The sequence below is a fragment of the Bradysia coprophila genome, unplaced genomic scaffold, assembly GCF_014529535.1.
Source record: "Bradysia coprophila strain Holo2 unplaced genomic scaffold, BU_Bcop_v1 contig_476, whole genome shotgun sequence".
In the NCBI taxonomy this organism is placed as follows: domain Eukaryota; kingdom Metazoa; phylum Arthropoda; class Insecta; order Diptera; family Sciaridae; genus Bradysia; species Bradysia coprophila.
In genome coordinates, this window is record NW_023503727.1 from 150810 (window position 1) to 178088 (window position 27279).

At 36.7% G+C, this 27279-nt stretch overlaps 2 long non-coding RNA genes across 2 annotated transcripts; one reads left to right on the forward strand and one right to left on the reverse strand.

Moving 5' to 3' along the window:
* Positions 1-3393: 3393 nt before the first annotated feature.
* Positions 3394-25303, reverse strand: LOC119082570. Its single transcript, XR_005088663.1, has 4 exons — positions 25130-25303; positions 22375-22384; positions 4255-4264; positions 3394-3405 (listed from the first exon to the last, which is right to left on the reverse strand). It is a non-coding gene; the product is annotated as an uncharacterized LOC119082570 (long non-coding RNA).
* LOC119082573 lies at positions 6424-7036 on the forward strand. The gene is made up of 2 exons (XR_005088666.1): positions 6424-6547; positions 6826-7036. It is a non-coding gene; the product is annotated as an uncharacterized LOC119082573 (long non-coding RNA).
* Positions 25304-27279: the final 1976 nt, after the last annotated feature.

A 27279-nucleotide genomic window follows, 5' to 3' on the forward strand; every position in this document is an offset into this window, starting at 1 on the left:
CTGACAAGTTACGAATATTTGGAGTTACTATCGCATGAGAATCGAGGCCCAGTTGTACGATATTTTTGTAACAATCACAAAAATTGATTGAGAAAATCAGTCAGTCAAGGGACCTGGCCCACCCAAAAGGTGGGCCTAGTTATGAAATGAAGTTACATTTCGTCACTAGTGACAAAAATTTAGCCACCTAAAGGAACCCTTCGTACATCACCCAAATGAGGCATGAGAAAGTTCACTTTTCGTCACTAGCGATGAATTGAAGTTATTTTTCGTCACTAGTGACGAAAGTTTAGCCACCAGTATAGCCATCATTGATACATTACCTAAATAAGACATGAGAAAGTTCACTTTTCGCAGCGCCGTTGCAGATAATATATTTATCCAATAAAGAAAATTGTCATAAAGATAATAAAATTCAATTTTAGAACTTTTCGCTATAAATACAAATTTTGAAATGGGCGAAAATAAGATTAAAATACATTTCGCTTATTTAATGGGACACATGTGGATAAATAAACACGCTATAAAAACAACACACCAAGAAAACTTTACAAAGTGGCTCCATTCGAAAAACATTCGCAAAAACATGTGAGACAGTTTTTTTTGTGCGTGTTGTTGTTGGTGAAAATTCGAAATGAAAAGTTTTTTTTTTCTCGTCTTCTCCTTATTGTCGATATAATTTTCGATTTCGGTGCTTAATGTTTTGAATTGCGAAAATAGAAAATTTATTTTCCAATCCATTGTAGATGGATATGGGATGGATGATGTCAGATAAATGAAATGGATCATTGAATTAAATGCCATAAGTCAAATATTCTTTTTTTTGTGATACAACGGAGACGCATAACAATTGAGAATCGGATAATGGTTATAACATAAAGTTCTATTTCTGGTATTTTTGTTTAGATTGTTCGCTTATAAAGTCGCAACAACTAACATTTGCCGAAAATTGATTAGTCCATAATCCCTACAATATAACACAATCCACTTTCATTTCGTTCTTTTTACAACTTTCGTACACACATGACGAATTGAGTTGGTTTTTATGGTTTTCATTTCATACATTCCGTTGTTCTGTAAATTGATTTACTTGACTTCTGACTATAATAGTCATTTACAACTACCGTGCTACAGTCTATACTGCATTGCCTTTACACAACGGCGTGTAGAAGATTTTCAGTGTTAAATTACGATGTTCAAAATTTTTATTTGGCTGAAAACACACGAAGAATTTTTCGTTGCTGATCTATAATTATTCTCCGTATTCAATTTCTAACCGAATCTGTTACTTTATTTGTTAAACATATCTACAAAATCTTATACTTCTTTAGCTTTAACATATAATTTTTGCTATAAAAAAACATTGAACTGATCTCGTCGTTCATCTTTGCATGGCTGTTGTCGATACCAATTGACTAGCCGTTGCATAGGTTCACACAGGTGGATTGTTTCAAATGACACTACAGTCAGCGTATTAAAAATTTGTACAAGATTTAAAATTAAAAATTTGCGGAATTTGTTAGTTGATAAAATTGATCATTGTCAATGTCGTTTGAGACGTGAAACGACACTACATTTTCACAAAGCCAACCACAATGTTAAAAAAATATGAAATTGACATTGTTCACAAAGCTAACACTTTGTGAAATTGACAATTTAGTAGACACCATTTGTGAGAAGAAACCGCTATTTGACACTGATCTTTAATTGATTTCAGTGCCCTTCTTTTCACTCGATGCACCCTTTGAATTAAGGACTGATTGGGGACTAATTTTCATAGCACAAACTCTGTCATTTTTCACAGTTCGTATAGTAGGTTTGTTCCAAGGCCATATGAATTGTCAAATTTCATCCATATAATCATAACCTCAATAATACCTCTGTGTAAATCGCGTAGGCGACGTTGGTCGATTTGTATGAAATATCACGTAAGCGACGTTGCTATGGATGAAATTGTCGTTGTTCGGGTTGTCAAAGTTCGTGTTTACAGTTACTTGGAACAAATCTATATAAGCTGGAAAGTAATTTATCTCCTGTAATGTCATAATATTCACAATTTGAGTGTCACTTTTAGAATCAAAATGGGCTAGATTTAAACACGTCATTCACAGAACGTACGTTTATTAACTGAAAATTTCGATACATGGTCATTTGCGCACGGCTAACTTCGATAATTTCTCATTTATTCACTGAAAATTGACAAATTCTTGACAGTGTACTAGATGTGTGTTTTATTTGTGGGGAATATGAATGAGTGACGGTGTCATGGCGTGTTTATGTTTCAGTTTGATTTTTGAAATTTGTTTTTTATGGTGATTATGACATTACAGGAGATAAAACCTTGTTCCTAACACGGTAGTAAATGGGGGTTTTGCGCACACGATGTGTTGCCGAACTCGCTTCGCTCGTATCGGCAATCTCACATCTAGTGCGCAAAACAATCCCATTTACTACCTTTAGCTATTAATATTCGGTTTAAATGTGGCAAACAATGTTTAACACAAACTCTCTTTTCGACGCATCAATACCCTCTCTAGCAACCAAACTTCGTTTTGACGCAGTCAAAATACCACCTTATTTTGACAAATGTGACACTGACTTTTTCTTGTAATAGAGTTGCCGTGCCGCGCTCTTTTTCAAAGCAATACTGACGTCACACGAAAAAGACAAACTTTAAACTTTATTTCCTTTTTGCACACCAAAATAACGGGACAACACACCAAAAAACACGTCACAATCACAAATTATTCATTTTCAAACACCGAAACGGTTAATCAAGACGTAATATTTTCAACACAAAAAATGAAATCGCTGCTCATTTAATTTATTTTTAAAAGTGTAAAATTTTCTATGACAGAATACACTGTTAAGTTTTACCACCTTAATTTTCCTAGTTTGATTGCTAGAGAGGGTATTGGACGCATGTAAGATCATCTTACATAAATGAATAGTCGGAACTGAACTTTTAAAATTTCTATCCCTAGCTAGTGCTGATGGAGGTGATCTTTTTCTGGGTGTCCATTTATAATTTGCAAAGAAAAGCAGTCAATGCCACAATTTCCTCAACGTGATTTTTATGGCAGAGCAAGTAATCGTGGAAACGTTTTCGCTAATTTTCATGAATTTCCGCGAATTTTTACGATTTTCATAAATCTCAAAACATGAAAATTCGAGAGAATCTGCGAAAATTCGTGAAAGGTCGCAAAACTTCGTGAAAAGTTGGAAAACCTTGTGAAAATTCACTAAAGCGTTTTCATCATTAAAGGCTCAATCATATGACCTTCAACCTTCCATAGCGGCAAAAAATAACTTTTCTATTTGTTTCGAATTAAAAAAATGGCATGGAATGCCAGCAGTGGATAGAAAAAGCCTAAAAAAGACGAAGAAAAAAACAAAAAAAATTCTCTGGGAATAAGTGACTGACACCTGCCAGACAGAATGCAACTCTTGTGAAAATATTGCTACGTTTTTTCATACACAAATGAAAATGTGGTAAGTATAAAGCTGACAAAAGCTATTTTCAAAATTGCTCAAAGAGACACCCCAAAAACCGAATCTCGGTAAGAGCACATTTACGTCATATCATCGATCCACCTTGACACATATTTTCCGGTAATAGAACATTGTAAGCTGAAATACATGGGTAAAACCATGTCTTTACCCATTCTAATTGATATAAGTCGAAATAGAAACTTATACCTTCAAATTATTCCTTTTATGGCGCACTCATAGTCAGGCATGTAAGTTAACATGTAAGCATTTATTAGGTTTTAGTGAAGTCATACATCATGTTCCATTTAAAATGAATATCTTGAACCCCATGTAAAACGGTAACACAATGCTAATTATTGTGGAGAAATTGAATTTTCTTACCGTATTGTATACGTATATGTGTATGTTCAAAATGCTGACACTACAGGCATATCATTTTACGACAGCATACAATAATACGACTATTCAAACCGAAACCACTATTAACAGAATAAACTAATTAAATTTTCCCATTATTCTCTTTTCTATGTGTGTGACGGGCTTTTCCGTACTTAGTCAAATGGTAAAAGTATAATTTCAAATATGAAATCTATTTCATTTTGTGTTGTACATGATTGTATACGTCTGGAAAAAGTGGTTTGAGTGCTTGCGATTATATCATTTTCTTTATCAGTCTTTGCCATATGGATAGTTCGAATTGAAATCTCGTTTATATATTTAGTTATACCGACTCGGCTCGATTGTAGTAATTCATTTATTTACGCTACAAGTGCTGGTTTTATCGTTTACTTTTTGTGTGTGCGGTTTTGCTTTTATTATGCTGAATTTCGCAAATGAATTACTGTCAACATGTAACAATGAATCGAAAAATGAATTGTTCTTGTCGAGTGGATCGTTATTAATCCAATTATTTAATTAAACAATGAAATCGGGGTAGTTATTTACCAGTGTACACATTTAATACTGTGAGCGTGTTAAATGTGGAATCAGAAATTATCGTATCATTTCTGGTCGATTCATTTGGTCTGGGAAATTAGAATCTATTTGAATTGACGGGTTAAGTGGCACTGCGCTACATTTTAGACAGACCATATTTTGAACGGGAATTAGTTTAAACAATCCGGTCGCACTAATCTATCACGCTATTGAACATTTTTGTACAAAACCGGTATTTGTGAGAGTGTTTACCAGTCGTACTAGTCATTCTGTAATAGTTATTGAGCAGCTTAGGAAAAAGCCGATTGATTGTGCTTGCGTTAAGTTGAATTCACAGTCGTCCGTTTTCCAGCCGTTTACTTGACCTAAACAATAGAAACTTCACGTAAACGGAGGCAAAACAGACGACTGCGAATTCAACTTGGAAACTGTGCTCCCCGGCAATTCCGTAAGTCTTAAGTTCTATAAAAATTGTTCTTTGTTTCATGTTGTTTGCCATCAAAAATCGTGAATCAATTTTTTTTCCGGAAAATTGAAAATTGTTTTTTAAGCCGGTAAAGCCATTTACATGAAAACCTTTAAAGTCGAATATCTCAGACCGAAACGACAATATATTTTTGAAACCCAGAAAAATCGTCTGAATTCCCTACATTTCTCAAAAATATTACAAATCCAACAGAAATCCAAAAAAAAATTGATGGAAGTGAAGTGAACGTAATCAGTGATTTCTAGAATCGGGAACGGAATGCATTATTCAGAAACAATGGAATCATAGGAACTTACCTCTGTTCACATCAAAAATGCCACAAATCCAGCAGAAAACCAAAAAAAAACTTGATGGAAGTGAACGTAATCACTGATTTCTAGGATTGAGAACGGGTGGAGCATTCAGGATTGAAAGTAATTGTAGGTTCTACTTACTAGTGGGCATTGCAACACTTTGTCCACTTCGTCCAAAATTGACACAAAAAAAATGTACTTTTGCTACTCTTACTTTCCAGGCTCGTATCGATGGTCCCTCTAAAAAGCCATGCTCGGTTTCAAAGTTAGCGGTTTTTTTGGGTCACTTTTTTGGGATCCCCAAATATCGAGAGCATTTTTCCAGTCCTTTTCTAAAGAAAATTCAAAGTTATAATTTTCACACTTAATATCACTGCCACCGAATCTCTTTATCATTTCTAGCTTTTGACCAAAGTATATGGAACAATTTTTACAATAATAATGATACGTAGGTTTGTGCGTTGTAGGTAAAAGCTTTGAGAATAGATATTTAGTTGTAGGTGCTGCTCCTGGCGAGTTGCAGTAGATGCTCCAATGCTCTCCACGTTAAATTGTGTCTCAAAAAAAGGCAGAATGTTCAGAACATTAAGTGTTGTCTCACCAATACAGCCATCATCTACTTCTCTGAGGAAACTTGCACCGTCATCCGATTCAATTTGATATAATTCATATTCATCTGATTCATATTCGTCCGATTCATCAGACTCTTCATTCAGCTCATCGTCGGAATTTTCGTCCTCAGGAAAATCCGCAGCTCCGTCACTGTCAGGTTCGTCGCCAGCTACTTCGTAGTTTTCATCAGCTCTTTCTCTAGAAGCTTCGTCCTCATCTTCGATCGATTCCTCTCTACGACTCAAACATCGCCTGGCATATTTGCTTAAACTCGTGTCAGGTTCTAAATATTTTTTGTAGCTCATTGCGATTAAAAATTAAATCTGTTTTGTGTGTTTCACTAATGATTCGTATGGAAATTGCATGAGCAATTTTATAATAAAACGTGAACTTGCAACATTTGAAGTAACAGAACCGTAAAAAATGCTTTGCATACTTCACAAAAATCTAACAAATATTTCAGAAATGTCTCATAGAAGTCTCAGCGAAGTCTGATAAAAGTATAAAAAAAATCTCGAAAAAGTCTAACAGAAAATTCAGAGTAACATTCAAAATAAGAATCATAAGCCCACAAGCAGTCATAGCAGCATACGATAAGCAGTTGGTTAAGCATCAATCGGCGCGGTCAGTACTTAGGTTGGTGACCGGAAAAAACTTCAGTATAAGGTAATGTTTCAAATAAAAAAACTCATAAATGTCTCAATTCAGATAAATAACTATAATAGCAGTGTCTCCATCTGTGGACGAAATGTGCCAAAAGCTAGAAAAAACTTAATGAGGACAAAATGTAACAGTGAGGATAAATATAGAACTCTGAGACAAAATAGGATGTGTGGCGAGCAACTGTCCCCAGAGTTAGGATGAGTAGTAGCGCGAAGACTTTCTGACAAATTTTCGAGGTCTCTGTGAGATTTTAAAAAAAACATTTTTTTTTAGTTTTTTCTAGGTTTTTATGAGACTTTTCTGAGTTTTTTTCCTCTGAAAATTATCAAAAAAGCCTAACAGAAAACTCAGAAATGTCTCATAAAAACCTACAAAAAAAAAACTAAAAAAAGAAAAATCTCACAAAAACTAGAAACAGAACCTAATAAGTCTCACAAATCAAATTTAGTCTCACGAAAATCTCAAAAAATGTCTCACGAACATCTCCAAAATCTTCAGAAATGCCTAATAAAAACCTCACGAACATCTCCGAGATCTCAAAACAATGTCTGATTAACGCCTAATGGGCCATGATTTCCAGAACAGAAGAAATTTTTCACTTAGCTGTAGTAGTTTCGTAGAAGTTTAACTTTAAGAGCCATGGATCCTTTGCAAAAATATTGCCTACATTAAGGCGGGAAAATATTCGTTTTTTGATGATTTCTCTAAGCCAAAATCTTTTTTTGAAATAGCAAAAACCAATAAAGCACGCAAGAATGTGTTACTTTGAAAGAAAAAATTGGATTGTGGGTGATAGCTTATTCCACTTGGAGAAACCTTTGCAGAATGTGTAAATTTTTGTAATCTGCACAGGTTTCTCCAAGTATGTTAAATTATGACTAAAAAACCAATTTTTCAATCACAAAAAAACGAATATTCTTCTGCCTCAATGTAGGCTACAAATGTGCAAAGCGTCCATGGCTGTTAAAGGTTTTCAATTAAATAGCTTTTCCGGCTGGAAAAACCATTTTCCATTTTCCAGAAAAAGTTCCACAAACCACAATGAATTTTTAAAATCGAAAAAACCGAAACAAACTTGACTGGTATGATAGTTGAAATTCATTTGATATTGCAGCAATATGTTCCTCCTCGCACTGTTCGATTTCAAGTCATATATCGACATGAAATCGTACTTCAATTTAAAATTTGTCTTTCAACATCGTGACGTCTGATTATACACACTCTGCTTAATACTGAATATGAATACAGCGAATAAATTAACTAGTTTCAATCAACCATAAAAAGTTCACGAAACGTCGCGACACGTTTCAATAAAATGTGAACTTAACTCAGTCAACTTAAAACGTAGAAGTTGAACGAATATATTGACATGAAAAAGAACATCGTATCGTTTCCCAATATAACGTTGTTTTTTTTTGTACAAATGAACTAGAAACTTTGATTTCACCGCCAAACCAACACCCCTCCGCAGTGGAGGTAGAATAAATTTAGAGAATGGTTAATTTTGCGAAATGATTTTAAATATTTTGATGGTTCGATCGATTTTAACAATGAGAATGAAAAATAATTCCATTCCAAATGTTCTACACGGTCGGCAAAGTATTTTCTTTTTTGCTCTCTATTTTGCTTACAAATGCCTCCACAGTTGAATAATCCGAAAGCTCTGCACGTACGTTGAATGAATAATATGGCACAAAACTCAGAGGTAAATTTGTTGATGCTGGGTAAATGTATATGTAGGGATGTATTACGTTTCACTTATATATATGAATACCAGCTCGTTCAGTGGAACACTTGTGAATACATTATTCAAAAATACGACCAACGGCAAAGCTGAAATGACTGTAATGTGCAAAAGACTTATCTAATTTATGCTGAGTGATGAATATGGTTCTGATCATGGGAAATCATGAGAGTACTGTGAAAAACAAGGAAACATGAAAACAATGACTATGCTATATTATTCCATAGCATCGCTCCGGTAAGGTGAAGATTGTGGATACATACAACCGTGTGGTATAGTGACGCAATGGAAACATTTTATTTTATTTAAATGTCTAGAGATCAAATGATGTAAGTTGAAAGGTAAGCAAAGAAGAAAATGTAAAATCACGATCTGGAGGGTAGGTATTATGATTAAGGGTGGTGAACTTTAGTTCTGATCTAATTATCAATAGTTTGTCACAGAATCTTTTACTTCATTCGTTTTAACATTCACCAGAGCCAGAGTTCATGGCTTGGTTTTGGTCGTTAAGAGATGATATAGACGTCTGGGAAAAATGGATGGGAACTCTACGTGATACACATAAGTCTGAAGAGAGTACATATAGACATTTTCATCGAGAAATTATCACTTCACTTCTTCGCTAAACCATGCGTTGAAAATATGTTTACTTTTTTTGGGTATAGTCGTAGCGAATTGTAGTCATATACTTTCGAGTAGAGAAAGCATAGATACGGATGAAATGTGGTAGATGTTAAGATTCTGTATGTAGATGTTGTGCTTCGTGTTGGACGAACGAGGAGATAAATGCTGTGTTATGAATAAGTTACGAAATCATCTGATTTACTTGCCGACAAGCGTACTTCGTATTCAAACGAAACATTTTGTACCTAAGCATGATAAAAAATTTAACAAGCAACTCGGGCGAAAAATGAAAAGTTTGTGGTGGTCGAACCAGACTTACCATTAAATCAGAAAATTTTACACAAAAATCTAACTTTTCAATTTTTCTGCTGTAAATAATGTTTACGCTATTATTCATCGATACTCTCGTTGCGAAAAATTCTAACAAATTACGTGCCTCCAACATTAAAAAAACGTAGTGACTATTCGCCCGTACGAATTCTGTTTAAATTGCACCAGTGTGAGTTTCTGGGCCTTAGAATCATAATTCGACGTATTTCGTCACTGCACCTACGATCGAAAAGTGATTGCTAAGAAAAGCTGAAATTGTTGAAATGTTTTTGTTTTGTTTTTCGTCTCATTATGATCCTTACGGCACGGAAAACGTAGTTCGTGACTTGTGACGAAAGTAGAATTTTTTCAGGACACGTCTTAAGCTTGTCCTAACGAGGCGAAGACGAAAAATACTATTTGCATACCAGAGTCTTCCCATGTCACTTTCCATGAATCTTTGGTGTCGAAGATGTGTTCGTGTGCTTGCGTTGCAGTGGCGATAGACGGTTTCCGGAATTACAGCCGAGAAGTATGTTGGGAATCGACAGGACTTTTTGGTATTCTCTAGAAAAGCGTGTTACCTTCTTACTTCTGGTGGTGCTTTATCACAGAGAGCGTAGAGCCATGGCAGAAGTTTGGATCCGACCGTACCAGTTACGATTCAATGGCTTCGTTGAGTTGTGTGTCTACTTTTCGTGTGTGTGCGCTGTTTATCCACGAGGAGCAGCAGTATTCATCGTATTCATTGTTTGTTGGCACGATGCGGATACACCCCAAGTGGTGCCGGTTAATTTGTTCAGCAAGTTTTTTCTTGTGCTGATTTTCTTCTTGTTTCAAAGTTAGCGAACGGTCGAGCGTGACTCCCAAATAGGCTGGATTGAATTCATGTTTTAGACACGAGACGTTGAACCAGATTCTTAGCTCTAAGGAGTCTGCGCGGTTGTTCAGGTGAAAGGCCGATGCAATACTCTCTCTAGCATCCAAACTCTCTCAAAAAATCGACTTAGGGGGGAAAATAAGTTTGAGAAACGCTGATTTTTAATATGGCTTAAACACAACAACAACAACACGAGCGAACAAAGTAGCAGTGATTCATAAACGTATCTACCACCTTAATAATTGTAGTTTGGTTGCTAGGGAGGGTATTGGCCGATGCGACGGTTTTCGATGCGTTTGGAATTAATCTCCACTTCCGGCAGTATTAAACGTAATTTACCATGTCTTCGTTCAATGTTTTGTTCAATTCGTGGAATTTTTTTGTGGTGGAACGCATATGCTTTGTCATCGGCATACAAAAACTTGCGAAATTTGCGTGTACAGTTTCGATGTAATTGGTGAGTGAAAGGACCTGGTCATCGCATCTATGTCCGGTACGGAAACCACCTTGGTCATCTAGCAGGATTTTTTCAATTTCCATTCGGTTGTACAGGACACGTTCCATTAATTTTAGCGTTTCTGGTTTTTCTTCGTTCTTGTTCGGTTTTAGAAGTGCCATTACTTTTGTTATTTTGAACGCTCGTGGTGGGATGTTCGTCTTGATTATGTTCGTGAAGAAGCCTGCAAGCTATGTTCTGCATCTGGGTCCAGAATTCTTCAGAAATTCTGGGTGGATCGAATCGGATCCACTAGCTCGTCCGTTTTTCATGATATTTAGAGCCTCGTTGTGGAGAAACATCTGGAGATTTCGCTACTCTTTGGTGTCTTTTTTCGGAAATCACGATTTTTTTGGTTATCCGGCTCAGGAAATCTCTGTCGTGCGGAGCTTTTTACGTTTGTACCAATTTTAGTGCGATTCTATTCGGTTTCATTTTCGTTTTTTTTTTTTTTGAATCAAAGCTCATGCTATTCTGCTCGATCTGCATGTCCATGCTTTCAACTGTTTGAGTCAACTTTTTCTTCTTCGTTTCATCCAATTATTTTAGAAGCTCCTTAGCTGCTCCGGGACTTTAATTTTCCTTAACCTCATTGTGCAGCAGTACAGACGGTTGCTCTCTTCGCACCAGCACCAGCACGGAATGTATTCCTTCCTATTAAAATTTCTCTTAAGCTATGTGTGCATGTTACTTCTCTTTGATCGAAAAATATAGTAAATTTGAATTCCTTCCTATATCTTCTGGGCACGTACTTTTTGGTTGTGGTGACGATCACGTTTGTTAACGGTGGCGATACATATATCATTTCGCTTAATTCGCCGGCCGGCCAAACATCATCACTGTGGCAGGTGGCTGTACGTGCGATTAGCATCCTTATAATACTGACACTATTTGCCCGTACGGTCGATTAGCATTCTTATAATACTGAGACTATTCGTCCGTACGGTCGATTAGTATGCCTATAATACTAAAACTATTCGCACGTACGGACGAATAGTCTACTTCTACTACTGACGCTATTCGCCCGTACGGGCGACTAGCATCTACCTTAAAAAAATTTGTGAGAAACGCTATCGAATTCAGGAAGCAAGACTCGAACATAAGGAGATCTCATAATCAGTACGTTACGAAGAGAAAAAGATTATTCCTTTCAATTTATAAAACCAAATGCGTTCTATCAACGAAAATGCTATTGGTCCACTGTTTGAATAGCCAAAGTATTATAAAGTGACTATTCTCGACTATAAAGTTTGATTAGGAGTGTCAGTGTGATTAGGAGTGTCAGTGTGATTAGGAAGTGAGAAATAATTACTCGGTACCCATATTTCAGGGAATTATACCGAAACGTGTCAGTCTGATTAGGAGGGTTAGTGAGATTAGGAGTGTCAATGAGATTAAGAGTGTCAGTGTAATTAGGAGTGTCAGTGTGACTAGGAGTGTCAGTGTGATTAGGAGTGTCAGTGTGATTAGGAGTGTTAGTGTGATTAGGAGTGTCAGTGAGATTAAGAGTATCAGTGTAATTAGGAGTGTCAGTGTGATTAGGAGTGTCAGTGTGATTAGGAGTGTCAGTGTGATTAGGAGTGTCAGTGTGATTAGGAGTGTCAGTGTGATTAGGAGTGTCAGTTTGATTAGGAGTGTCAGTTTAATTAGGAGTGTCAGTTTGATTAGGAGTGTCAGTTTGATTAGGAGTGTCAGTGTGATTAGGAGTGTCAGTGTGATTAGGAGTGTCAGTGTGATTAGGAGTGTCAGTGTGATTAGGAGTGTCAGTGTGATTAGGAGTGTCAGTTTGATTAGGAGTGTCAGTTTGATTAGGAGTGTTAGTGTAATTAGGAGTGTGAGTGCGATTAGGAGTGTCAGTGCGATTAGGAGTGTCAGTGTGATTAGGAGTGTCAGTGTAATTAGGAGTTTCAGTGTAATTAGGAGTGTCAGTTTGATTAGGAGTGTCAGTGTAATTAGGAGTGTCAGTGTGATTAGGAGTGTCAGTGTGATTAGGAGTGTTAGTGTATTAGTATATTAGTGTGATTAGGAGTGTCAGTTTGATTAGGAGTGTCAGTGTGATTAGGAGTGTCAGTGTGATTAGGAGTGTCAGTGCGATTAGGAGTGTCAGTGTAATTAGGAGTGTCAGTGTGATTAGGAGTGTCAGTGTGATTAGGAGTGTTAGTGTATTAGTATATTAGTGTGATTAGGAGTGTCAGTTTGATTAGGAGTGTCAGTGTGATTAGGAGTGTCAGTTTGATTAGGAGTGTCAGTGTAATTAGGAGTGTCAGTGCGATTAGGAGTGTCAGTGTGATTAGGAGTGTAAGTGTATTAGTATATTAGTGTGATTAGAAGTGTCAGTTTGATTAGGAGTGTCAGTGCGATTAGGAGTGTCAGTGTGATTAGAAGTGTCAGTTTGATTAGGAGTGTCAGTGTAATTAGGAATGTCAGTGTAATTAGGAGTGTCAGTGCGATTAGGAGTGTCAGTGTGATTAGAAGTGTCAGTTTGATTAGGAGTGTCAGTGTAATTAGGAGTGTCAGTGTAATTAGGAGTGTCAGTGTAATTAGGAGTGTCAGTGTGATTAGGAGTGTCAGTGTGATTAGGAGTGTCAGTTTGATTAGGAGTGTCAGTTTGATTAGGAGTGTCAGTTTGATTAGGAGTGTCAGTTTGATTAGGAGTGTCAGTGTAATTAGGAGTGTCAGTGCGATTAGGAGTGTCAGTGTGATTAGAAGTGTCAGTGTGATTAGGAGTGTCAGTGTGATTAGAAGTGTCAGTGTGATTAGGAGTTTCAGTGTGATTAGCCAAAGTATTATAAAGTGACTATTCTCGACTATAAAGTTTGATTAGGAGTGTCAGTGTGATTAGGAAGTGAGAAATAATTACTCGGTACCCATATTTCAGGGAATTATACCGAAACGTGTCAGTCTGATTAGGAGGGTTAGTGAGATTAGAAGTGTCAGTGAGATTAAGAGTGTCAGTGTAATTAGGACTGTCAGTGTGACTAGGAGTGTCAGTGTGATTAGGAGTGTCAGTGTGATTAGGAGTGTTAGTGTGATTAGGAGTGTCAGTGAGATTAAGAGTATCAGTGTAATTAGGAGTGTCAGTGTGATTAGGAGTGTCAGTGTGATTAGGAGTGTCAGTGTGATTAGGAGTGTCAGTGTGATTAGGAGTGTCAGTGTGATTAGGAGTGTCAGTTTGATTAGGAGTGTCAGTTTGATTAGGAGTGTCAGTTTGATTAGGAGTGTCAGTGTAATTAGGAGTGTCAGTGCGATTAGGAGTGTCAGTGTGATTAGGAGTGTCAGTGTGATTAGAAGTGTCAGTTTGATTAGGAGTGTCAGTGTAATTAGGAGTGTCAGTGTGATTAGGAGTGTCAGTATGATTAGGAGTGTTAGTGTATTAGTATATTAGTGTGATTAGGAGTGTCAGTTTGATTAGGAGTGTCAGTGTGATTAGGAGTGTCAGTGTGATTAGGAGTGTCAGTTTGATTAGGAGTGTCAGTTTGATTAGGAGTGTCAGTGCGATTAGGAGTGTCAGTGTGATTAGGAGTGTCAGTGTAATTAGGAGTGTCAGTGTGATTAGGAGTGTCAGTGTGATTAGGAGTGTTAGTGTATTAGTATATTAGTGTGATTAGGAGTGTCAGTTTGATTAGGAGTGTCAGTGTGATTAGGAGTGTCAGTGTGATTAGGAGTGTCAGTTTGATTAGGAGTGTCAGTTTGATTAGGAGTGTCAGTGCGATTAGGAGTGTCAGTGTGATTAGGAGTGTCAGTGTAATTAGGAGTGTCAGTGTGATTAGGAGTGTCAGTGTGATTAGGAGTGTTAGTGTATTAGTATATTAGTGTGATTAGGAGTGTCAGTTTGATTAGGAGTGTCAGTGCGATTAGGAGTGTCAGTGTGATTAGAAGTGTCAGTGTGATTAGGAGTGTCAGTGTGATTAGAAGTGTCAGTGTGATTAGGAGTTTCAGTGTGATTAGCCAAAGTATTATAAAGTGACTATTCTCGACTATAAAGTTTGATTAGGAGTGTCAGTGTGATTAGGAAGTGAGAAATAATTACTCGGTACCCATATTTCAGGGAATTATACCGAAACGTGTCAGTCTGATTAGGAGGGTTAGTGAGATTAGAAGTGTCAGTGAGATTAAGAGTGTCAGTGTAATTAGGACTGTCAGTGTGACTAGGAGTGTCAGTGTGATTAGGAGTGTCAGTGTGATTAGGAGTGTTAGTGTGATTAGGAGTGTCAGTGAGATTAAGAGTATCAGTGTAATTAGGAGTGTCAGTGTGATTAGGAGTGTCAGTGTGATTAGGAGTGTCAGTGTGATTAGGAGTGTCAGTGTGATTAGGAGTGTCAGTGTGATTAGGAGTGTCAGTTTGATTAGGAGTGTCAGTTTGATTAGGAGTGTCAGTTTGATTAGGAGTGTCAGTTTGATTAGGAGTGTCAGTGTAATTAGGAGTGTCAGTGCGATTAGGAGTGTCAGTGTGATTAGGAGTGTCAGTGTGATTAGAAGTGTCAGTGTGATTAGAAGTGTCAGTTTGATTAGGAGTGTCAGTGTAATTAGGAGTGTCAGTGTGATTAGGAGTGTCAGTATGATTAGGAGTGTTAGTGTATTAGTATATTAGTGTGATTAGGAGTGTCAGTTTGATTAGGAGTGTCAGTGTGATTAGGAGTGTCAGTGTGATTAGGAGTGTCAGTTTGATTAGGAGTGTCAGTTTGATTAGGAGTGTCAGTGCGATTAGGAGTGTCAGTGTGATTAGGAGTGTCAGTGTAATTAGGAGTGTCAGTGTGATTAGGAGTGTCAGTGTGATTAGGAGTGTTAGTGTATTAGTATATTAGTGTGATTAGGAGTGTCAGTTTGATTAGGAGTGTCAGTGTGATTAGGAGTGTCAGTTTGATTAGGAGTGTCAGTGTAATTAGGAGTGTCAGTGCGATTAGGAGTGTCAGTGTGATTAGGAGTGTTAGTGTATTAGTATATTAGTGTGATTAGAAGTGTCAGTTTGATTAGGAGTGTCAGTGCGATTAGGAGTGTCAGTGTGATTAAAAGTGTCAGTTTGATTAGGAGTGTCAGTGTAATTAGGAATGTCAGTGTAATTAGGAGTGTCAGTGCGATTAGGAGTGTCAGTGTGATTAGAAGTGTCAGTTTGATTAGGAGTGTCAGTGTAATTAGGAGTGTCAGTGTAATTAGGAGTGTCAGTGTGATTAGGAGTGTCAGTGTGATTAGGAGTGTCAGTTTGATTAGGAGTGTCAGTTTGATTAGGAGTGTCAGTTTGATTAGGAGTGTCAGTTTGATTAGAAGTGTCAGTGTAATTAGGAGTGTCAGTGCGATTAGGAGTGTCAGTGTGATTAGAAGTGTCAGTGTGATTAGGAGTGTCAGTGTGATTAGAAGTGTCAGTGTGATTAGGAGTTTCAGTGTGATTAGGAGTTTCAGTGTGATTAGGAGTGTCAGTGTAATTAGAAGTGTCATTGCGATTTTATAAAACTAAATAAATCGAAATTGGAAGTGGATTCCGGGCTAGTTCTTTAAAATATTTTAGCTATTCGCTCTTCATTTAGGAAAATTGGGAAAATTGCAAAATGAAGCAAGTTGTGGCAGAATTTGTCACAATTCTATTTTTTACGACCAATGCAATGCATCTTGCTCAAAATGCGAATATTCCGCATGGACTGAATGGTTCAACACAACACACAGCATACATATTCTGTTTGCCGTACAAATCCAATATAAAAATGGATTGGGATTCGTTTCGAAAAGTTCAAAACATTTTTCCGAACATTGATCGATGAACAATTTTATAGTTGAAGCATATAATACACTCATCGGACATTGTAACGAGTAATTGAATAAAGTTTGTGTGCTGTTTTCTACATCCGAACAGAATTTCTTATTAATAAAGTAAATAATCGGAATCCAGTCACGACAAACAGTAGGTATTGTGTTTGCTGATACTGGATATGGGATTTTGAGAAAATGGAGATATTGCATCGAACATAAAATATTTGCACTTGTAACTACTGGAATTGCAACCGGAATGCATAATGAAAAACCAACACATTCGAAACCAACCTTTTACCGACGGCTATCGACAACGACGTAAGCATATAAACGGTGTGTTGTGGCTAATAATATGACCACATACAGAAGAGGGTGTATATGTCATAGCTTACGAAGTACCAGTGCGAGAGTATGAACTGAGTGAAAAATGATTTTTTTTTGCGTACTAAAAGGGCCACAGGCAATGCAACATGTGCCTGAAAAAATGGACTCACCATCGTGTTGCATCAACGTTTTCCTCGATAAAAACCAAAAACATTTTACTAATCGCTCAGTTGTGAAATAGTTATTTATGCCCCAGAGGCACACGATGTGTGTTGTCGCAATCTTGCGTCCTCGAGTGAAAATCACACATCTCCTGCCTGAAAAACATTTATCGCTCTGTGTGTCGTAAATGACTGTTTGCTGTTCCTCTACAATATTGTTACAACAAGAGGAAGTATTGCGATCAGAGCGAGCGAGTTGGAATTTCCTATTTTCTTCAAGAGGTGAACACATCTTTTTTCATGTCTACAAGGTGTGATTGTACCGTTTTTCACATCATGTTACACAATTTTTCAAAACAATAACAAAGATGGCAGTTATGTGGAGAAAACGTCTATTTTCCCCCCTGAAAAAACAAGATGGGATAGAATAGACATTTCTCTCCCAAAGTGTCATCAGACGAAGCGTCAATAAAACGTCATTTGTTAAACAAGGAGAAAAATTGGAAATGCATGCACAACGTTTTTCACAGCAAAGGATAATCAAGTGTTATCTGAGTGAAGAAAATGACTGTTTTCTCGTATGTGTTGTGGAAAATGATATAACTACCCAAAGCGAGACAATTACAACTTTGTCCACCTTTGAACGACATTCATCGACACTATTTTGTTTAATGTAAATGAATTCGAATGGTTTCTTCAATATTGGATATTCACAAAACATGCACGTGAAGAACAGTGAAATGTTCTGTACACCTCGGGGACAAAAGAAAATTTGAACAAATTTCGCTTCGCAAATTTTCTCTTGTTGGAGTTTTTGTTCCCTTGATGAACAAGCAGTTTTAATATCCGTTTTAAATTCCTACAACCGAAGAATTACTACACTCAATAATTATACCGACGATATGATTGCCCTCTGTGAAAGGTTAAAGGCACCACCATATAGGTTGGAAAGTCGCTTTTCGGTCCTTTTTTCCCTATGTAAATCAATGGAACAGAAAAAAGCTGCAGGTTTTGACATTCAATTTTCGAAAATTGAATACGTTTGTATTTCATTCTGGATCCATCGCATTAATATGCGGTACGAGTTCATTCTTTCTCTCTTTTTTCTATGAAATTATCCTTACTTTGCGCTCTGAACCAAAAACTATATCTTTTTAAAATTTAAAAGGCAAAATAAATTGAATATTCGTAAATTGATTGTTGTTTGTGTAGGGAAACCTTTTATGAAAATTACAGAGGAAACCGCAAATACAGCATGTTGTATGGATGAAGAAGAAAAAAACGAAAATAAAAGAAAAGGAAAGTTTTTCGTGCACGTTTATATTCCCTTTTTTATACCTCATTCATTTACCTTTTAAATGTTAAATGTGAAAAATTTTACGTTGACAGTGACAATGCGAATATAAGCATGTGTATAATACACGGATCAATGTACTAAACCCACAAGAAAATAGACAGTTACATTAAGTATCGAGTCTGGAACCTGATATAACCGACGTCCTTTTTTTACAATTTCTATTTTGAAAATCAGTCTGATGATAGAACTAAACCGAGGTATTGAAATAAGGCAACGAATTGCTAAAGCCCGAAAAAGAATCGGCGGCTGGGTTTTGTTTTGTTAGTAACGGAAAAATCTGATTTTCCATTTATTATTACCCGCGCTGCAGAGAGTTAAAAATGACTGTAAAAAGAAACACAGTCACGGCAGACTAAAATAAACAAGGCTGGAGCGGTTCATTTTTGAAACGTCAAATAAGGGACCTAATGCACTCTATGAAAATGAACTCAAATGAACGCTGACATAAATTGAATTGATTTTATTCGCAAATTATAATGCTACTAGATAGTTCAGGTACCTTGTCAAATCAAGCGCTCCTGCCTGGTTTATTTTACTCTGTCGTGAACTCAGTGAATGAGCAAACTTCAAAAAAAATGATCTGCCTTTTTAACCATCTTGTTTCTGCATTACACCCACCCACCATTGAAGATAATGACAATCAGTCAAAAAACCCTTAAAGTGTAAATGTGACCCAAGTCCTTTATCTTACTTACAAAAAAACTGATATCACTGAGGGTGACGCGTTGTGCGTCGTACGCAAAAGTTTTATCAACAAAAAAATGACTCAAAAAATTGTGAAAGAAAATTTTACAAAAATAATTTGAGTCACAAGTAGCAGTTGTTGAGGAAAATGGTTAAAAAAATGTACCACTTGTGACGCTTTCTTGTTGTAAAATTTTCTTTCACAAATTTTTGAGTCATTTTTTGTTGATAAAATTTTTGCGTACGACGCACAATGCGTCACCGTCAGTGATATCAGTTATTTTGTAAGTAAGATAAAGGACTTGCGTCACCTTTACAATTTAAGGGTTTTTTGACTGATATCACCACTTTTGTAAGTATGTCATTTTGACAACATCAAAAAACCTTATGGAAGTTAAAAAATTCTAGAGAAATCAGTCTGAATCCTAAAATCTAGAAACCAATCTTGGAACACCTCACTTATATCGCAAATAACCCAAATCCATTGAAAAATCCGATGGAAGTTAGGAAGTGCCAGAGGAATCAGCTGTCATCCCCAAATTTAGGAACCAACCTTGGAACACCTCACTCATGTCGATAATAACTCAAATCCATCAAAAAACCCGATGGAAGTTAGGTAGTGCCAGAGGAATCATCTGTCATCCTAAAATTTGGGAACCGACCTGGTGGAAGTCAATATTTAATAATCCACACAATTTCCAACAAGAAACACATCCAAAAACAACACACACCTTTCACCACATATCATGCACCAAAATATACAGAACACACAATTGGTTTTTATATGGCATTTGTATGGAGACTTTGGGGAGCTCCAGCTCCCAAGATATGGGATTGTTCCAAGTTTTGAAAATTCCATTCTTATTTTTGGGGCATTATTAGCCTACAACCAAAATTTCAGGAAAATATATAGAAACGTTTAGGAGTTGTTGGATCCACTTTTCCATAGGAACTGACTAAGTAACTAACTAACTAACTAACGTAGGCGATTCGCATTATCTGAAAATTCGAAATTTTGCTTATTTTCACACAAACATCAATATTTCGAAGTTCAATATCTCTGCCAATTTTGAAGCTGCAGTAACCTATCACTCGTTGAACGTGTATGGATTCCTAGATTCCAGATATCCTAGTTTGGTGGTCGTTAAAGTTAAGGGGGAGAAGTCAAAAAGTTGCTGTAAATATGCTCCGCTGTCTTCAAAAAAATTTTTAGTAACATTTTTGGTAGTGGACTTGCGTCACGCCCGCTTACTAACGTGCGGGCATGATTTTTGTACTAACACAAAATTTTTGAATTTCGTTCAGTTTTTTCGTTGTGCCAACACAAATACTTGACCGGGCTGAAGTAGTCGCCAATTTTTTCGCCTCAAAACAAACTGACTATTTTGACTATCTTTATTCGATTTTGTTTGGATGGAAAGAGCTACATTATGCGGGCGAGAACGGATACTTCAGTATAGATATGATAAAATTTTCAATGTCGTGGGCGAAGATAAAATTTTCAGTTTTTTACTTATGTTACTACAATGATGGGTTGAAAATATCGATAAATTTTGGCTGAATGCTAAGTTCCTGCGATATTATCTCCCTATCTGAAACTTCGATTGTATTGTTTCTTTCACAGACGTTTCTTTAATTCGTGCAGCGCGGTAAATGCTGTAAATACAAAATCTGATATTTTAATATTCCTTCAGCTGACCAGTAAATAATTAGCTGACCTAAAGTTGACCCACAGGTCAACCTGATTTTTTCAGGTCACGTTCAGGTTGAATTTTCGTCGACCTAAAACTGAACTGGAAAAATCAGGTCAATGAGCTTCAGGTTCGATCCAAAACGACCAATTCCGATCGTTAATATTAACTAATAAAATGTATCAGCCAAGGAACCCGACCCAGCCAAAAGGTAGGCCGTAGTATGTGTAACTGTAAGCGAATACGTCAATCCAAATAAATTATTTTTTGACAAATTAGGAGAAATGCTCTTCTCTAATTGAATTACATAAAAAAGGACATTTAAGCACAACATAGACAGAGATGCTACTGGCTTTTGCAATATCAATCTCACAAAAAAACCTATTTTATTTGAATAATGGTTCTGAATATTTTAATAAAGATTTGCCATTCGATTTCTGAACGGAATCATCTATATACAATATGTATGTACTTCGTCTCTCATTCAAAATGTACGGTATAGAAAATCAAACAGAATGTCTACGCCCTCTCGCGCTATGCTGTAAGACGGAAAGTAATGGTTCATCATAGCTAATTCGGATTTCAAAAATCTGATGAATGGAAGCTTATTATTATGAATATACATTTCAAAGCACATACCAATGCGCTGCTCTGTACCATTCTTACATTGGATTAATGTAATTGAAATTTATTATTGCATGATTGATTTATTCAAGGATCAGAAGTGTACTTACTGATGTATTAAAATTTCCGCGTATTGTGGTACGGTATGTAGATATTTTCCAACGAGTTCAGAACTGCATAACGCGGAAAATTTTCGCTCATAATTAGCATACTATCATCGAATGAAGGTATAATAGACCACCAATCATTGTATCGATTGGCTCTCAAGTGAATTTGTAATCAAAGTCGTATACACGTGCGGAATACACCGTTTGATCGTTGTTGTTGCACATTTATGCAACCCAATTAAAATTAGAAGTTAAAACAAACAAACAAACTATCAATCGTGAACAAGGAATTTCTTTCGATCTGACATTCATGCGAAATCGTTCACTTCATTTTTTTAAACATTCACTTTCCTTTACAAGAGCACACTATAGTCAGAGCTTTACTTTTGTTATCGAGTGTGTTTTTGAGGAACAAGCTTCGATAACCGTCTTTTCGACAAGTGAAGAGTTTGTATATCCAAGCCGAATGCGAGTTGCTCTAAAACACACGAGTGAGTTTGCGAGTACCAGAAAGTTGTTTCCGATGTAGCCAGCTTGTTTGAACTAAAATTGGGTGTAGAATTTAATTTTTGCGTAACGAAGCTGAAAGCGTCAACTCTAGCGATATCATTCATTTTAGAAATTGTACTTCAAAGACTGCGTCACACTTTTCTCGAAGAGATTTTTGTTGGGATATCAGTCGTTTTAGAAGTTTTAGAACACTGCTTTTTATAACAGTTTATAACAGAAATTCGGAAATTTGGCGAAATTTGAAAATTTGACGAAATTCGAAAATTTGACAAAAATCGAAAATTTGACGAAATTCGAAAATTGACGAAATTCGAAAATTTGACGAAAATCGAAAATTTGACGAAAATCGAAAATTTGACGAAATTCGAAAATTTGACGAAAATCAAAAATTTGACGAAAATCGAAAATTTGACGAAATTCGAAATTTGACGAAAATCAAAAATTTGACGAAGAAAGTAATTCTCTATCTGCCACCATTCAAGAAATATCTCTAAAACCCCAATTGACCCACCCATTTCCAACTTTCGACATTTTTCACAAATGCCCTTCTTTTCTACTCGTAAAACTCTGAGACTTTTCCGAAGAAAGTAATTCTCTAACTCTCATAACCCAAAAAAATATTAGTCCTTTCATCCTACGCTCGAGTAGCTCAAAATTTGGTCACTCTAATCACTCTAGCTGAAACGAATCTTATTATTTTTTTGTTCGAATCGTGTTACGAATACCTTTCATTTGATGGGTCGCACGCCTCTGTAGGTTTCAATACAGCTAAGCTACACCCGAAAACGCGTTCCCGACCCTCGAAAACCACACTCAGAAACCACTTCGAGGTCAATAAAACAAAATTCTGGTTTTTCCTGGGGTAATGGCGTATCACATTTTCATTTTTATGCCCACCCTGAGGTTCCTGCAAAATTTCATGGAGATTGGCTGACTAGTTTCCGAGATCGACCGTCGATAGATAGACAGATAGATAGAAACATACAGAGTAAGTTGAAAGATTTTGATTGTTTGGAAAACGTTAATTTGGTGCATTTTCTATCAAAATGACCAACTTCAAAACGATGTATCTCCGGCAATTTTAAAGTTACATAGTCGAGTGATAGCTCGTTTTGCTCGTATTTGAAGCGCGAATAAGATAGAATAGGATTTGCGGTGATACAGGCCAAAGGAAAGAAACTTAAACTCTCGCCTATATATAGTTGCCGCGTCTCAAAAAATTTTCTTCGTTCTTTTTTTGGAAGTTAGACTGCGTCAAGTCCTCCGCTATCGCTCCGGACATGATCGTAGCAGCATCCAATGTATTCTGGCTACCTACCTGCCCCATGCTTAGAGTAATTATAACTAGAGAGGAAATTTCGAACAAGATTACGTAAAATATGTGGTCCCAACATCAAATACGAAATGTTTGGTAGTATGTGTTTGCCCTCTTAATTAAGAGGGCAAATTTTGGCGCATAAAATTTGAATTAAGTTACCAATCATTTTTAGACCCGTACGAAGTACTGGGGTCTTATAGGTTGACGCATACGTTTGTAACACGTCGAATTGGACTCCCTGAGTAAGGGGAAACCTATTGTGGTTGTCTAGAGATGCCGAATCCGCGAAAAAAAAATGTCCGTCTGTCCGTCTGTCTGTCTGCACGATAACTTGAGTAAAACGCATCCGATTTTGAAAATTCTTTTTTTTTCCCGTTTGGTAATGTCAAAAGACAGGCTTAGTTCGAAGAAGAGTGATTTTGGATCGACCCCTTCCGAGCTGTGGCCCAATAAGTGCTTTACGGTTTTTCGAAGATATCTCCGGACATTTAAACGTTAAACTTGTAAGTGATACGTCAAATAAAAGGTATTTACAATACCGATCGACAAAAAAAAAGTTTATGGAAATCGGATGACCGACTCGTGAGTTAGACCCCTTGGTGTGGAACAGGCACAGGGCGGCAAGCAGTTTTTGCTTGTAGGTCGGCCAAATTTGAACATATTTCGTTAGTTTTAGCTTTATTAGATAGGTATTGACCTTACCAATCAGGGAAAAAAAAAGTTTATGAAATTATGTTCTCCGGAGCGTGAGCTAGGTCTCTTGGAGTGAGCTCTTATCTGGCTACTCGGCCGTACAGTGAACGTGGAGTATTTTGTCAATATCTCGAGTAAATTTTGACCGAATTTCATGATTTTTTTTTGTTTGAAAGGTATTAACAAATGTAAAGCGTCGGTACTATTTTCGGTTTCCTAACAAAATGGCTGCCGGCGGCCATATTGGATTTTATTAAAAGTGATATAAAGTGGGAAAAATGATGCTTAGAGAGTTTCTGTTAACATGGAAATAATGTGTTAAGTGTGAGGGGTTTCAGGGATTCCATATATGGACATCTATATATACCTATATACAGCTATATTGAGCCATATACAGGCATATAGAGCTATATAATAGCATATTCCTCTGTGAAATGTTTATTTACAGTGAAATATAGGTAAATATAGCGGTATATAGCTGTTTAAATAGGAATTTATGAAATTTGTCTTCGTACGGGGCTGTCTATATTGCCTCCGGCAATTTAATTGTATATGATAACAAGGCAAAGAGTGGATAATGTAAGTGATTTTAAAGGGAGAATAGTTTTTCAGCAGAGAAGAAAATGAAGTAAGAGAAATGAAGAGTTTCACATTAAAGGCTTTTGATACGAATAGGTGTTTCGTACGGGTCGGCGTTAGCTATGTTTTTTTACTTTTTTCTTGTGAAAATTTGGATACAAAAATAAGTGATAGCTGGACTGTCATTTTTTGTGATTAAGAACAATGGCGTTTAACTTAAATTACGATCCCCCAATATCTCAAATTCGCTTGGAAATTTGGTATACAAGACAAGTAAACAGATTCTGCCGGAATTTTTTCATTATTTTTTAACGAAAGTCATTTTTGCATAGATAGTTCACTGTCCCTCGAATAAAGTTGTTTTATAAACAATTGACGGATATAGTTGAATTAATTTATTTATTCTGAAGATCCAACCTATTACTAGAGTAAAGACAAACATTGAGACAAAACGCAACCACATCCAACACGTGGATCTGTGATTATTTCTATTGATGTCACTTTCCATGAAGTGATTTTCATATACTCTGGTGTGTTTGTACACATAACACTGCTGATTGTTTAATTGAAGAATTATTTCTTTCCATTTCTTGCAATCGGTTTGATCAGACGGAAAACTATGTCAAAAAAAGCTGAGGAGACAACATGCAAGAATGAGGTTATGTGCACATCAATTACTAAAAAAAACTATGTTTTCTGCTTCGCAGTACTTCGGGACATACCCTTTAATAGAACAGGAGAGGACCATCACAGTTTTATTTATTTTTTGTTAGTTTCACTGTTGAAATTTAAAAGTAAATAACATTCAACGCATAAGACTGTTTAGATGAACAACGTCAATAAATATTTTGACAGAAATCTCAAATGTGAGTGTATTGGTAGAAGCTCTACGTAAATCATTACGTAAATGTATCTTATACACATTGATGTCGGGACCGCTTTTCGTAGTGCGAATTTCCTCTCTAGGTATTATTACTCTAAGGCCCCATGCGAAAGCTGATTAGTATATTGAAATGAATAGTATATTTCATGATACCCTAATACTCACAAGATGTGCATGTACGCGCGGGTGAAGCCCAAGTTAAAGTACACATCGAGTGTGTATTGGGGTATCATGAACGATATTTTACTGTAATAGCTGAGAGTGTGATCTAAATCTTTTTAGGATTAACAGTACGCGACCGAATCTTTTTTAGAATTTATTCCCTCAGGGATTACTTGAACTTATCTCCAAATAAGTAATCCCTAGAGGAATTAAATTTTAATCTTTTAGGCCTTGACGTTTGACGCTTGTTTACTATGAAAATGAAAATCTCATGTTAATCCGATCAAAGTTTATTATAGTTGTAGTTTCTATTTAAACATCTGATATGAGAAGAAGCTTTTTTGTAAATCTGGAATGAGAAATATTTTTATTAAACAGAAATTAATTTTTTTATTTACCTGACGAGATTTGAACCCGGGACCTCCTGCATTTCAGTCTACGATCTTACCATTGCTGCAATTTGTTCTTAATCCCAACGTGGCTTATTGTGATGTCCTCCTCCGTGAGGAAGCCTTGCGAGAGGTCGGCCTCTTTGCCAGATGATGTTCTGTATGTTAATGAACTCTGTATCATCAGTTACTCCTCACGCGAATGAGATGTGTAACAGAACAGACGATGTAAACTGGTAAATAGGGTGTGCCGTCTTACACACGTAACAGAATTTATTTGAATTCGGCGGTAAAATTCATATTTGATGACATGTGGCGTTGTCAAGTTGGTACCAAGTTCTCTGCGTTCACTGCCACTCACTGACACAACAAAATCATTCGTATTCAAGTCTTGCCGCAGTGTCCAGTGTATTTTTATCCAGTGTCCAGTGTCCCGCTGTGAAAAAGCTGAAAAGAGTGAGAAATTCGACTTACCTACAAAATGGCAAAGAGGCCGACCTCTCGCAAGGCTTCCTCACGGAGGAGGACATCTTGAATTTGAAATTGTTGTTTGATCGAATCTGCTGCACACCGATTACGGAAGGGCGGCACAAGTTCTGTTTCGAAGCGATGACAGACGAAGAGCGTGCGAATTTCACGGCCGTCGGACTCTTTGCAACGTATCCGCGTTTCAACGACGTGTTGAACAGCTTGTTGATTCGCGAGGTGGACCGGAAGCAGCCGAACATATCCGAGGAATTGTTGCGCCGAACCAAAATTGCATTCAGCTATTGGCTTGCACCAGTGGCTTGCACGATGCAGGTACAAAGCGAGGCCCGATGTACCACCATCAAGAACCGAATGGAGGGTTTATTAATTGAAGACCCCATTGACAAGAGTGGTATCAAACGATTCTACAGCAACGAGGGACAACTTACGCTAAAGATGGTTGAACCGGGCAGGTCCATGGTGTACGTGCAATGCCTCCTGAAGGGAATAAATTCGCCGGCTTCGTTCGAAACAGACCAGCTCCACACTTTCGCATTGCACAAGAATGCGTTGGAGGTTATGGCGGCATACGTCAGTGTTAAATGTTTTTTTAGACAATTTTAGGCAACTGATAATACAGACTCCATTGAATCGTTGAAACATACAGAACACCGTCTGTTCTGTTAGCTTCAACCATTGACTAGAGTCCATCAAATCGTTGAAACATACAGAACACCGTCTGTTCTGTTAGCTTCAACCATTGACTAGAGTCCATCAAATCGTTGAAACATACAGAACACCGTCTGTTCTGTTAGCTTCAACCATTGACTAGAGTCCATCAAATCGTTGAAACATACAGAACACAAATAAAATAAATAAATAAATAAGGAAACTAATTCCTCGTGAGATTAAAATTGGGATTAAAATGCCAGATGGCAAGATCGTCACTTCAAATCTCACTATTTTCATGATTTTCATTTTTATATTCTTCTGTAGTTTTCTTATCATTTTTTTAAATAAAGTATTTAACCATTTAAATTCAAAAATGTCT